Source organism: Macaca nemestrina, chromosome 15 (assembly GCF_043159975.1).
Source record: "Macaca nemestrina isolate mMacNem1 chromosome 15, mMacNem.hap1, whole genome shotgun sequence".
NCBI classification, from domain to species: domain Eukaryota; kingdom Metazoa; phylum Chordata; class Mammalia; order Primates; family Cercopithecidae; genus Macaca; species Macaca nemestrina.
The window spans coordinates 107,862,104-107,875,296 of record NC_092139.1 but is presented as its reverse complement, the minus strand read 5'-3'; the positions used below and the strand labels follow the sequence as shown (position 1 = coordinate 107,875,296).

Sequence of the window (13,193 nt, the reverse complement as noted above, 5' to 3'; positions counted from 1 at the left end):
AACCTGATACACTCATTGCTATTGGAATATTGCTGTTCCCAGGCACCCTCCTCCTCTACTATGAACAGAACTAGGAAACAGATGTGTGTATGTATGTGCACACACATATGTATATAAATACACATGCATGCATGCCTTTTGCAAAGATTTTATTGCTATTTTTATAGGTCCTTATTAAAATCCATGCATTCACACCAAATACTTCTGATTCCAATCTAGCATCACCAGGTTAATTCTAGCTGTCTCCTTTCCAATATTTGTAACATTCTTCAACCGTGAGAGCTGCTGGGAGCCACTATCCTGAACATACTTATTTCATCAATCCTCCTATATTCAACCAATCAATACAGGAAGGGCATCCCAGAAGCAATGGATGCCCTTCTCACCTCTCCTGGGCTCTGACACAGCACACCAGACCCTCCCTCCTAGGTAAAGACCTTCTCATCCTACTCAGGCTCTGATACCCCTGGGCCGGGCCAACACCTTGCTCATCCCACTTAATAGCCTCTAGGACTGAATTGTTCAGGAAGGAAAACAGAAAAGAAGAATACTTTTAAAATTAAAAAGAATTAATGTAAAAATGTATTTTTTAAAGGATATCAGTTAAGTTAGAACTTGTAATAATTCAGAGAGCCAAACTAAAGTTCAACTTTGCATCATCTATGAAGAACAGGTTTGCTAAGTAAATTAATAGTGTAAACAAGCTTGTAACCCAGATATTTAACCTACTTAAGAAAACTAATTGTTTTCAAGCACTTTAAAATCACTGGGCATGTACTTGCCTTTAATTATTGTCTAATTACAAATGACTTCTATTTTCTTAGTTATAGCTTTAATAGGCCTTCTGATTACACTTTAAGAATTACAACTTAAACCCAATACAGTTTAGATCCTTTAAAAATGCCTTTATTAATCAATTTGTTTTTTCAATTAATCACCTGAAATAAACTTTTTAACCAGTGGTTTTTCTTTTTTAGTTAATCTGTCATGTTGCTTAAAAAGAAAAAATGGGCCAGGCATGGTGGCTCATGCCTGTAATCCTAGCGCTTTGGGAGGCAGAGGTGGGAGAATCACTTGAGCCCAGGAGTTCAAGAACAGCGTGAGCAGCATAGGGAGACCCTATCTCTGCTAAAAGTTTTTTTAATTAGCCAGGCGTGGTGGCTCATGCCTGTAGTCCCAATTACTTGGGTGGCTAAGACAGGAGGATCGCTTGAGCCCAGAAGGTCCAGGCTGCAGTGAGCTATGAATCGCACCACTGCACTCCAACCTGGGCAACAGAATAAGACCTTGTCTCAAAAAAGAAAAAGAAAAATGCCTTTCGGCCGGGCGCGGTGGCTCACGCCTGTAATCTCAGCATTTTGGGATGCTGAGCGGGGCAGATCATGAGGTCAGGAGTTTGAGACCAGCCTCGCCAACATAGTGAAACCCCGTCTCTACTAAAAATAAAAAAAAATTAGCCTGGGCATGGTGGCAGGTGCCTGTAATCCTAGCTACTTGGGAGGCTGAAGCAGGAGAATCGCTTGAACCTGGGAGGTTGAGGTTGCAGTGAACCAAGATCGAGCCACGTGCTGCACTCCAGCCAAGGGCAACAGTGTGAGACTCTGTCTCAAAAAAAAAAAAAAAAAAGAAAGAAAAAAAAAAAAAGAAAAACGCCTTTCAGCAGCCAGCCAGGGCTGCTCCCGAAGACCTCCTATTCTGCACATCATCAACACAGTCTCATTCTCCTGTTGTTTATCGTGAATGCAGTGCTGAGGATACCATAAAGCCAGCAAGCAGTTCCCGTCATCTGCATCCGTATTTTAACACACTCCACTTTATAAAACAGGGTTTCAACCAATCAATTAGCAAATCATTCTGCACTGTTTAAGGCAGCTTGGGAAGAGAAGAAAATTTTGGTGGAGTTATAGCACCCAGTTCTTCCACCTCCTTGTGTACATGGCCGCAGCCTGGTCACTGAGCTGTCAGCACTCCTTTTTTCTTATGAAGATAAAACAATCCTCCACATCAGGTTGTCGGGAGGACTAAATGAGGTAATGGAAGTGTGTGTGCAGCATAATAGGCACTTAATGAATCAGTTCGTGTCCCTTCCCCACCAGAGCCTCATGGAAAATCTCAGCATGACTCAGAGCAGTGTTTTAAAATTTGGCTACACAGAACCTCAGAGAGAAGCTACTGCAGAGCACAGGTCATAACTGCCAGCCTGAACCGCATCTGCCCTATCATGGCCTCTGACCCAAACAAAGGGAAACCAGAAAAATACACCGGCAAGAGTTCCATAATCTAAAAACGAGCAACCAACTCATCCCTGCCTCAGGAGAATAGAAATATTCTAGGGGAAAGGAAAGGAAGAATAAATAAGCTGTTTTTTCTACCCTGACTTCCAAATAAAGGTGCCAACAAGTCCTAGAGACTCCCAACGAGGCCCAGTTTGAGGGTCCTGGACCACTGAGGCACTCATTTATTCAGTGGTGGGTTATCTGGTTTTTACCTCTAGCTCTGTTAAGTACCAGTAACTATTAGGATTTAACATGTGACAGAAGAAGATCACATTAAAAATCCATTAGAAAGCCCCACCTCTACAAAAATGCTAGCCAGGCATGGTGGTGGAAACTGTAGCCCCAGTTACTCTGGTCCCTTGCTGAGATGGAAGGACTGCTTGAGCCCGGTAGGTTGAGGCTGAGATTGTGACACTGCACTCCAACAGACTGAGACCTTGTCTCAAAAAAAGAAAAAGAAATCCATTAGAGGTAAGCAATTTTTTAAAGTCAAAAGTGTTAATAATATGATGCACTATGGGCTAACCTAGCAGTGTATTAAAAAGAAAAAAAAAAAAAAAGGCTGAGGATGGTGGCTCATGCCTGTAATCCCAGCACATTGGGAGGCAAAGGCAGGAGGATTGCCTGAGATCAGGAGCTTGAGACCAGCCTGGGCAACATATCAAGGCCCTGTCTCTACAAAAAAATTTAGCCAGGTGTGGTGGTGTGCACCTGTAGTCCTAACTACTTCGGAGGCTAACCCAGGAGGATTGTTTGGGTCGAGTCTAAGGCTGCAGTGAGCTAAGATCGTGCCACTGCACTCCAGCCTGGGTGACGGAGCAAAGCCCGGTCTCTAATGAATTTAAAAAAAAAAAAAAAAAAAAGAAGACGACGACAAAGGCAAAAAAGCTAGTCCCTAACAGTGAATCAAGCAGAGCTGGAAAGGTTCCAGCAGGTTAGACATTTCAAACTCGTGGCCTTGAAAGAAAACACTAGGATCAGGAATGAATCTAAGAATTCTCAGTAAATAATGCCAGATGATCTATTTGCTCTATATTTTCAATATCTGAAACATCTAAACTTCCTTGACATGTAAGATGATGTGGTTTTGGTGTGTTCTTTTAAAACCATGATAATTTGTTTACATCCAAGAAAATATAGTGGCACTCCTTCCAAACTGCCTCAAGAGCAAAGCCAGACATTTAAAAAATGCAAACAAAAAAGGTACCATGAATATACATTGTTGTCTCTGCAAATAATTCTTCCTTCACACAGAAGGATAAAGCTGTCTGCATGTGTCATTTGCAAAGCCTCTGTGCTTCCAAATGGCCTCCAAGCAAAGTTTAAAGGAGGGCTCCCAGCGAAGTTTAAAGCAGGTCTCCCCTGGGTTTACAAAGGGCCTAGACCCTGAGGGATAGGTCACAGGACTCAGGCGTCCTCCCCAAACCACTGCAGACACACCAGTGTTCTGCAGCAGGAAACACCAGTTCCTCTCCCTCTAGGGACCATAGTCCCTAAAAGTCTCCCCTTCCCCAAGCTGGTGGAGGGGCCAGCCACTCTGGCTTTTCTTCTCTATTGGTGGGGGGAGGACAAGTAAACAAAGAAGTTGCTGCAGCTCAGAGAATTCTTCACAGGCTGACTGCATTTAAAGCCTTCCCCAATTGTGAGATGTTAGGCATTCTTTGTTCCTATTAAAGGACATTCAAGCACGTGCAAAGCAGGTGGGGAAAACTAACAGTTCTGTATCAAGGACACTGCTACCTGAAATACAGATATTTATTCTAAAAGGGAGGAGACAGTTCACAGCCCCCTTCCACACCACGCCAAATATTTCTTCTGGAAGGAAAGCTGGCCCAGGAAGCTACTGCAAAGCTACCTGGTCTGGAAGAAGTATTTTGTCTGATTTCTTCCTAGGGCAGAATACCATAATGCCCAAGCACAGAAGCTCAGCAGCCGAGGCCATCCGGGTCACTTCGTACCTGTGTAGCCTCGGGCAACACAGTCTCTCCACACCAGCTCACAGGCGCTTCATGAAGATGAAATGAGTTAGCACAGGTAAAGTACACAGGACACAGTGCCCGGGGTTCGCCACAGGAAGTGCTATCTTCAGCCCTTCCAAGATGTAAATTCCCACCTCCTCCAATCCAGACTCTTTCTTCTTTTCCTTTTCTTCAGACCATTTGCCTGCCCCTGGTTCTTTTATTCTTAACCTAACCCGCACTGTCATGCATATTCACCGGCATTCTCCAAAGACCTCACCCCCTGGTTATCCCACAGTACCTTTCTAAGCCTATCCTCACACAACCTCAGACAAACCCCAACCCCAACTAACCGTGTTCTTCACCTTTACTTGCTGGGGGGTGGGGGGGAACCCTGCACAGCCACAGATCACTACAATTACAAATAATGCATCTCCTCTCTCAGTGAAGCTCTTAGGGCTGGCAGCCGGTTCTCTTTGCAGTCTGTCTCTCTCTTTTTTTTTTTTTTTTGGAGGGCGGGTGGCGCTGTTCCACATGTTTTATCTTACCTCAAGTTCTCTTTCCCACTCAGACTTCACCTCCTATTCCTACTTTACAGAAACAGTGAATGCTTCCCAGGAGAACTCCCTCAAACACCCTTCCCTCCATTTCCACATTTACTTTTCCTTCTCAGAGGCTGATCTCTCCCCAAGCCTCAGGTCTCTTCTCTGAGGGGAGATTTTTCTCCCCAGGACATCCTCTCTTCCAGGTACAAGTCAACTAACTTTGTCAAGTGCCTACGGAGTGCCAGGCTGCAGCCCACAGATGAGAGAGGTAGGGCCCATCCTCACGCCTTCAATGCTTACCTCTCTGCTAGTTCCTTCCTATTTGTGCTTCAGAAGGGAAGCCCAACCAGGGCAGCGTTTTTCAATCTATTTTTGCTCACTGCTTTATCCCCAGAGACCAGCACAGCTCCTGGAGCATATGAGGCACTCCATAATTATTTGCTGAGTTGTTTCAAGTCATCTTTGACTCACTTATTCATTCAACAAATGCTCACTGAGCACCCTCTGTGAGAAGTTGTGCAGGTCCTGGGGTGACACTGATGAGCACTGTGAGTTCCTGCCCGAGAGTTGCTCAATGTATTACCAGGAAGAGACCCCAAAACCCATGAGGAGTCTTCGCTAAGTGACAACAACAAGCAGGATGAACAATGCGCTGGCCTTCTGGGGCTCACTGCAGCCTGATGGACGCCAGTGCTCCTCAAGGCTAAATCTAACTGTTCTCATTCAGGGCTTCCCAAGCTGACTGCCAGGGCGCCGGCCCTAAAATCCTCCCTCTTCGGGTTTCTCTTGCACCATCCTTTTTCCTGTTCTCACCCTGCTCCTCTGAGCAACTCCTAAGGGAGCACTGTCACTCCCATGGCCTAAAGGACCACCTCTGTATGTAAGTAAGTGGCTCCCAAGCTTCTGCCTGGAGCTTCAGACCCTTATTTCTGCCTGCCAAGTTATATTAAATGTCTAGCAAATCTAAACATGTCCCAAGCCAAACACATTGCCTTCTACCCCTGCTGTTCATCCCACCACATAGCCCAAACCCCTGCTCTACCCACTGACCGCCTACCCCAATTCATGGCTTCCCCCAGCCTGGGGTGATCTAGGGCCCCTCCCTCTTTCTCATCATAGCTGATGGACTGATCCCACTTCGGAAGGAGCTCTAAAATCTGTTTTTTTGTTTTTTCTTTTTCTTTTTCTTTTCTTTTTTTTTTTTTTTTTTGAGATGGAGTCTCGCCCTGTAGCCCAGGCTGGAGTGCAGTGGCCGGATCTCAGCTCACCGCAAGCTCCGCCCCCCGGGTTTAGGCCATTCTCCTGCCTCAGCCTCCCGAGTAGCTAGGACTACAGGCGCCCGTCACCTCGCCCGGCTAGTTTTTTGTATTTTTTTAGTAGAGACGGGGTTTCACCGTATTAGCCAGGATGGTCTCGATCTCCTGACCTTGTGATCCGCCCGTCTTGGCCTCCCAAAGTGCTGGGATTACAGGCTTGAGCCACCGCGCCCGGCCTGTTTTTTGTTTTTTTCTTGAGGCATAGTCTCGCTCATTTGCCCAGGCTGGAATGCAGTGGCGCGATCTTGGCTCACGGCAGCCTCCATCGCCCGGATTCAAGCGATTCTCATGCCTCAGACTCCGCAGTAGCTGGGACTACAGGCGTGTATCACCATGCTCGGCTAATTTTTGTATTTTTAGTAGAGACGGGGTTTCACCACATTGGCTAGGCTGTCTCCAACGCTCGGCCTCAGGTGATCCCGTCCATCTTGGCCTCCCAAAGTGCTGGAATTATAGGCGTGAACCACCACACCCGGCCTGGTCTTTCCATCTTTATGGTCACCACCTTAATTTATGTTTTTCACTTGCCCCTCTTGCTTTGACTGCCTGTCCCTTCCACCGGATCCTTAACATGAAAATCAGTGGAGGCAAGTTTAGTTTTCAAAACTGCTTTCTGTGGGATAAAATCCACATTTCTGGGCAGGGCATAGTTGCTCACACCTGTAATCTCAGCACTTTGGGAGGGCGAGGTGGGAAAATCACTTGAGGTCAGGAGTTCGAGACCAGGCTAGGCAAAAAGGCAAGATCTTATCTCTAAAAAATAAAAATAGGCTGGGCATGGTGGCTCACGTCTGTAAGGCAGGTGGATCACCTGAGGTCAGGAGTTTGAGAACAGCATGGCCAACATGACGAAGCCCCGTCTCTACTAAAAATACAAAAATTAGCCGGGCGTGGTGGTGCACGCCTGTAATCCCAGCTACTGGGGAGGCTGAGGCAAAAGAACTGCTTGAATCCGGGAGGTGGGGTTGCAGTGAGCTGAGAGTGTACCAGTGCACTCCAGCCTGGGCAACAGAGTGAAACTCTGTCTCTAAATAAATCAATCAATAAATACGCTGGCCATGATGGCACACGTTTGCAGTCTCAGCTACTCAGGAGGCTGAGGCAGGAGGATCGCTTGAGCCTAGGAGTTCAAGGTCACAGTGAACTATGATCACACTATTGCACTCTAGCCTGGAGTGAGAACTTGTTTAAAAAAACAAAACAAATTTCTCAGAATACAAAACAAAACAAACTACAACCCAAGCTACCCTTCCACTCTCCTCCAAAGAGGTAACACTTGTGCCCCACTAATATCTCACCATTTCCCACTCTCCCACTCAGTCCCTAACTCTTCGTCTTTGTTTATTCTATTTCTTCTGCCTGAAATAGAGCAGGGAAGAGACCTGGGAAACACCCAATTCCAGTAATAACAATAATGAAAACAGTAGCTAACACTGACCCAAGCAACATGCTAAACACTTGAAACGAGTTCTCACTGAATCTTCCCAATCACTCTTCGAGGTGGGTGCTGTTACTATCCCTTTATTATACCAATGAGAAAGCTGAGGCACACAGATGACACAGCTGCTCAACACTGGGCTGATCTGACCACACGGCTGTCCTGACTTCAGAACCTCAGTTCTTAACCACTCCACCACACCAAGCGACTCCCGTTTGCCCATTAAGACCCAGCTCAAATGTTTCCTCTTTGGGGGAGCCTTTCCCATTCTCTTCCTCTTCTCTATCCTCTAGGATCCCGTCTTTATCATGGGCAGCCTCATTGTGTGTCTGTCTGTTTACATTACTGGTTGAGTTCCGAAGATAAAAACTAGGTCTTTTTACCTTTTTATTCCCAGCACTATACAATGCTCGACACATTAGATATGTTCAATAAATACTGATGCAGTAAACACATCCTTCCAATCACACTGGACCTAGATTATACCAAGCTCCAATTCAAGTCTACCCAGCATGCCAATGCTCCCAAACACCCTACACAGCTAACCATAACCTCTCCTCCTCTCCCCTCTCTGCCCCAGCACTCTTAGAAAAGGAGAAGGAGCAGGCCTTGCTGGGGCAGCCACTCCCACAACCAGCTGATAGCATTATCACACCAGGGCAGGCCAGGGAGCTGCCGGCCATGGCCCTCCTGATTACAGGAGTAAAGTGCATCCAAGAAGCACTTTCCCTGAGATAGGGACAGAGGGGACATTTGATGTGGGGTTGCCAGATTTAAGGTCTTTGTCACTTAAAATGCAACAGCAGATGATGGACATAAAAATTAAAATGTACATAATATGACAGAAAATCTGCCATGGCCTTTTTCATAACTCATGAAGAGCCAACAGGCTGAAATGTATACAAGTAACACAGATATGTAAGTTTTACAACCTACTTGCCGTTTTACATAACCACCATGCATCGGATAAATTTTGCTGCAAGTTTTGAGTACTATTCTAGATGCTACAACTGCTCAGCACCTAATGGAGTGGGCTTGGTTTTTCTTTTTTCAGACACTAATGCAGAATGGTTATCTGCTCACAGTATATTCAGATGGAACAAAGTAATTTTTTAAACGGATGAGTCATGAAATCATTATCTTGGTAGTCAATAAATAAGAATGAAGGAAGGTAGTCCCAGACTTGAAATAAGGTTTACTCCTATGAGTGAGGCTAATAAAACCGGCAAGCACATAGTTAATTGTAATACATGCTAAGAGATGGTCTATAATTAGGATGTGGTTCCCAAATGCCAAACTTTAGCACCTGTGATATCTATGGGAAAAAGGACACAATGTAATCAAATGAGACAGCTCTTATTCTGAGACTGTTCATTCTACTTTTTTGTTAAAATTTTTTTTCTTTGAAATGATGGTAACAAATAGTAAGTTTCAAAAATGCCTTTACTTGGCAAATTTCAAACCAGTAACTCATGATGGATCCCAATGTGCCTTTTTCAATGTTACAGTTCCCTGAAACCGAAGTCTGGGAACCACCATATGAAAGTGTTTGAAGAGACCTGGGAAACACACAATTCCAGTTTGCTTAAGACCCAGTTTTAGAAAGGGATAATTGACATGGAAAGCTAATCAAGCATATCCCCTAATGGACACGAAAAAACAGAAACCTGGCACTTTTAAGATTTTATATACACATCACTAAGATTTCCAATGCACATTCCCATCTTAGAGACGCTAAGAAATCCTGTAGCAAGGAAAGGCCAGTTTAATTCAGTTTAATCAGGAAAGAAACCTCTTTTTTTTTTTTTTTTTTTTGGCAGACAAATCTATTAGCACCCCAACAAACAGTGGGAAATGCTGAACTAATCAAATGTACTGAAGTGTGTCTAAAACAGAACATATTACTAGTTGAGAGATGTGCCTTCGTGAAACCTGGAAGCTGGAAGACAGCACAGCAGTGTTTTCCATGAGGCTTTTCCAAAAGAGAATACATACTCTGGTAGCTAAAAAGGTGTTTCCCACTTCAGTTTCTCCAATATCTGGGGGAGAAAGTATACACACATATTCATTTCTCAAGATAAGTATATCAATAACCACTTCTCAATATGGATGGTCAATTCGGTTTGATCAGAATGAGATCCCCTGGACGGGGAAGACAACACTCTGGGCATCAAAAATATCCATCTTCTGCATGCTGAAGTGACATATTAACATTTTTTTAAAGTCACTAACAAATCTGGTTGATATAACTGAGTGGGACTGATAAATGATCCTTAGACCAGCAAAAGTGGGGATCATATGCTGAAACAGGGCAACTCATGAGGAGTGCCTTCTAAATGTTTTGAAACCATGGTAAGACAACCCTCCGTGATCATTAAATCAATTTAGTGGGTTGGAATTAGCTTATTAGGGTTTTGTTCTGTACCACACAAAGTGGACTTAAAAGACTGTATCTGACGACATGCACTTATTATCAGAAAGTAAATACTTCTGCTTCAGCGTAAACATTCATATGGCTATGGGTCTCAATGCAAATTGAATTTTTTATAGTAGAGCCAATCAAAAAGTTTAAAAGCCACTGTTCTGAGCTACCTAATTATCTAACTTCAGTTGATAAATAAGAACTTCTTGGCATTAAAAGAACAGCAATTATTTTCTGTAAGCAGAGGGGTAAAGGAAACAACGGCAACAAGAGGCAACAACAGATCACAAGCTTCGCTGCCCTGGGATCCTGGGTAGGAGCGCACGCGATCACCTGCTAGGTCTCTGACTTTATTAAGGCATTAAAGGGCATTATTTCTGCTCACCACTATACAGTCTGGTTTTTATAAAGGCACAAACGAATAACCAAAATGCACTTCTAAAGAAAAACAAAAATGTAAGAAGTCATAATGATTAAACAAACAAAAAAACAAGATTGAATAGCTGATACCCCAAACTCTGACAGGGCACTTCACAGAAAAATAAGCTCCTCTATGTCAACTGAAATGAAATTATGTAGCAACCAAAAACTAGCACTTACTCTCTCCAGTGTGAACAAGGTTTGGTTCCAAGCAGGATTCAAGATTATTTCTTTTTCTTTCTTTCTTTTTTTTTTTTTTTTTGAGACAGAGTGTTGCTCTGTTGCCCAGGCTGGATGGAGTGCAATGGCATGATCTCGGCTCACTGCAACCTCTGCCTCCCAGGTTCAAGCGATTCTCTTACCTCAGCCTCCCAAGTGGCTGGGATTACAGGCACACACCACCATGCCCAGCTAATTTTTTGTATTTTTAGTAGAGACGAGGTTTCACCATGTTGGCCAGGCTAGTCTCAAACTCCGGACCTCAGGTGATCTACCTGCTTCGGCCTCCCCAAGTGCTGGGATTACAGGCATGAGCCACCGTGCCCGGCGGGATTCAAAATCATTTCTATCTTTACTGGTTATCACTTAGATGGTCTAGCTGACAGCTGCAAAGCAGTCTCAATCAATGAGATAATTAAATGAAAGTCTTTGAACCTGCTTTTTATAAACTAAAAAGACCCACCCGTATTTAGTAAATATGTATGTGTGCTATTGGCCCAGGTCGGCAAAAATTACACAATGAGTGCGACAATCTGGGGCTAAACGGCCTGCATATCACTCAAGAAAAGTAAGATAAGAAAAGTGAGAGATAAGCACAAGATAATTAGCCTGGTGGCACCCTCTCCCACCTCACACCTCCACCACACAGGGAGGCTGGGACACCGACTAAAAGCAATCCTAACTTCATCCCCCCACCTGAAGCCACCACCTCACTGACTCCAGGGAGTGCAAAAGAAATTCACAGACAGGAACAGGAACGCTCCCACCCCTCCTGCTGGATCTGTTTTTAAGTGTAAGCCTCTGCACCAAGCATTTCAAGAAATATGGCACAAACCGGAATGTTTAGGAACTTCTACCAATGTACCACTCTGCTGACTGTAGCCCAAACACTATTTCAAATTTTGGAATCTGTGTACTTTCATAAAAAGTTTGTCTCCTCACATTCAAAATTAGAGATTTGACCCTTCTAATTCTAAAAATTCCACTAGGATAAGCCAACATGTATTCTAAGAAACACTAATCCTGTGAAATGCTCTGCGATGGTGCTAAAACCATTTTGGGTATTTTCAGAGTGCACACCCACTGTAAAGTAGCCTGTTTTACTTTGCATAACCCTCCCTGTGCTGTCCAACAGAGTAGCCGCACGTGGCTACTGTGCACTTGCAATGAGACTAGTGCCACTCAAACTGAATTTTTAACTGTATTTTAATCAATTTAAATCTAAAAACTGACACTTATTTCCATTGCTGGAAAACTTTTGTATGTTTGGAAAAACTTGGGTATGTGAATCTACTTTTCTATGAAAAAGTAGTAAGTTTTATGAAATCTAAAAGCAAATCAAGTATTTCCAATGAAAATTTTATGTTTGAACTAAAATCTGTTGTAAGCCTAAGATACACACCAGGTTTCAAAGTCTTGGTACCAAAAAAAAAAATGTAAAACGTTGCGTTAATATTTTAAAATCAATAGCATGTTGAATTGACAATATTTTACATATATTTAGTTAAATAAAGTCGATATTATTGAAATTAATTTCACTTATTTCCTTTTAATTTTTTTTTTTTTTTTTATTTTTTGAGACGGAGTCTTGTTCTGTCACCCAGGCTGGAGTTCAGTGGCACAATCTCGGTTCACTGCCACCTCAGCCTCCCAGGTTCAAGCAATTCTCCCACCTCAGCCTCCCAAGTAGCTGGGATTACAGGCACCCGCCACCACACCTGGCTAATTTTTGTATTTTTAGTACAGATGGGGTTTCACCATGTTGGCCAGGATGGTTTTGATCTCCTGAACTCATGATCTGCCCGCCTCGGCCTCCCAAAGTGCTGGGATTACAGGCGTGAGCCACTGTGCCCGGCCTATTTTTACTTTTTTAATGTGACTCCTGGAAATTTTTTTTTTTTTTTTTTTTTTTTTTTTTTTTTTTGAGACGGAGTCTCGCGCTGTGTCACCCAGGCTGGAGTGCAGTGGCGCGATCTCGGCTCACTGCAAGCTCCGCCTCCCAGGTTCACGCCATTCTCCTGCCTCAGCCTCCGAGTAGCTGGGACTACAGGCGCCCGCCACCACGCCTGGCTAGGTTTTTTTTTTGTATTTTTAGTAGAGACGGGGTTTCACCATGTTAGCCAGGATGGTCTCGATCTCCTGACCTCGTGATCCACCCGCCTCGGCCTCCCAAAGTGCTGGGATTACAGGCTTGAGCCACCGCGCCCGGCGGACTCCTGGAAAATTTAAAATAACACACGTGGCTTGCATTCTGTTTCTATTGGGTGGTGCTGGTGCCATCGAATGATTCCCAGACCAACACTGGAACCACCTCCCAACATCAGGTTCGGGAATGTTGCCATAACCAAATACTTTTCTTTCTGTGCAGCATTTGAACTGCTGATCACACCTGTGATGGAACAGTCCTTCCCTCATCTTCAGTGATGAGGAATGACTGTCCTACAGAGCCACCGTTCTTTTTATCCTTTCCCAGGTTCTCTTTCTCTTCCTGTCCCCAAGGTCTCATTCTCAGTTCTCTTTTCTATTCTTTACACTCCCATGGTGACCTCATCCTCTCCCTTAGCTTCGACTATCACTTCCACGTGGAAGCCTTCCAAGT

General features: G+C 44.1%; 1 protein-coding gene across 10 annotated transcripts in view; it reads right to left on the bottom strand.

The window, feature by feature from the left end:
* Window positions 1–13,193, bottom strand: part of LOC105464406 (trinucleotide repeat containing adaptor 6B) — a 298,465-nt gene that overhangs the window by 137,179 nt on the left and 148,093 nt on the right. The window lies entirely within an intron of this gene.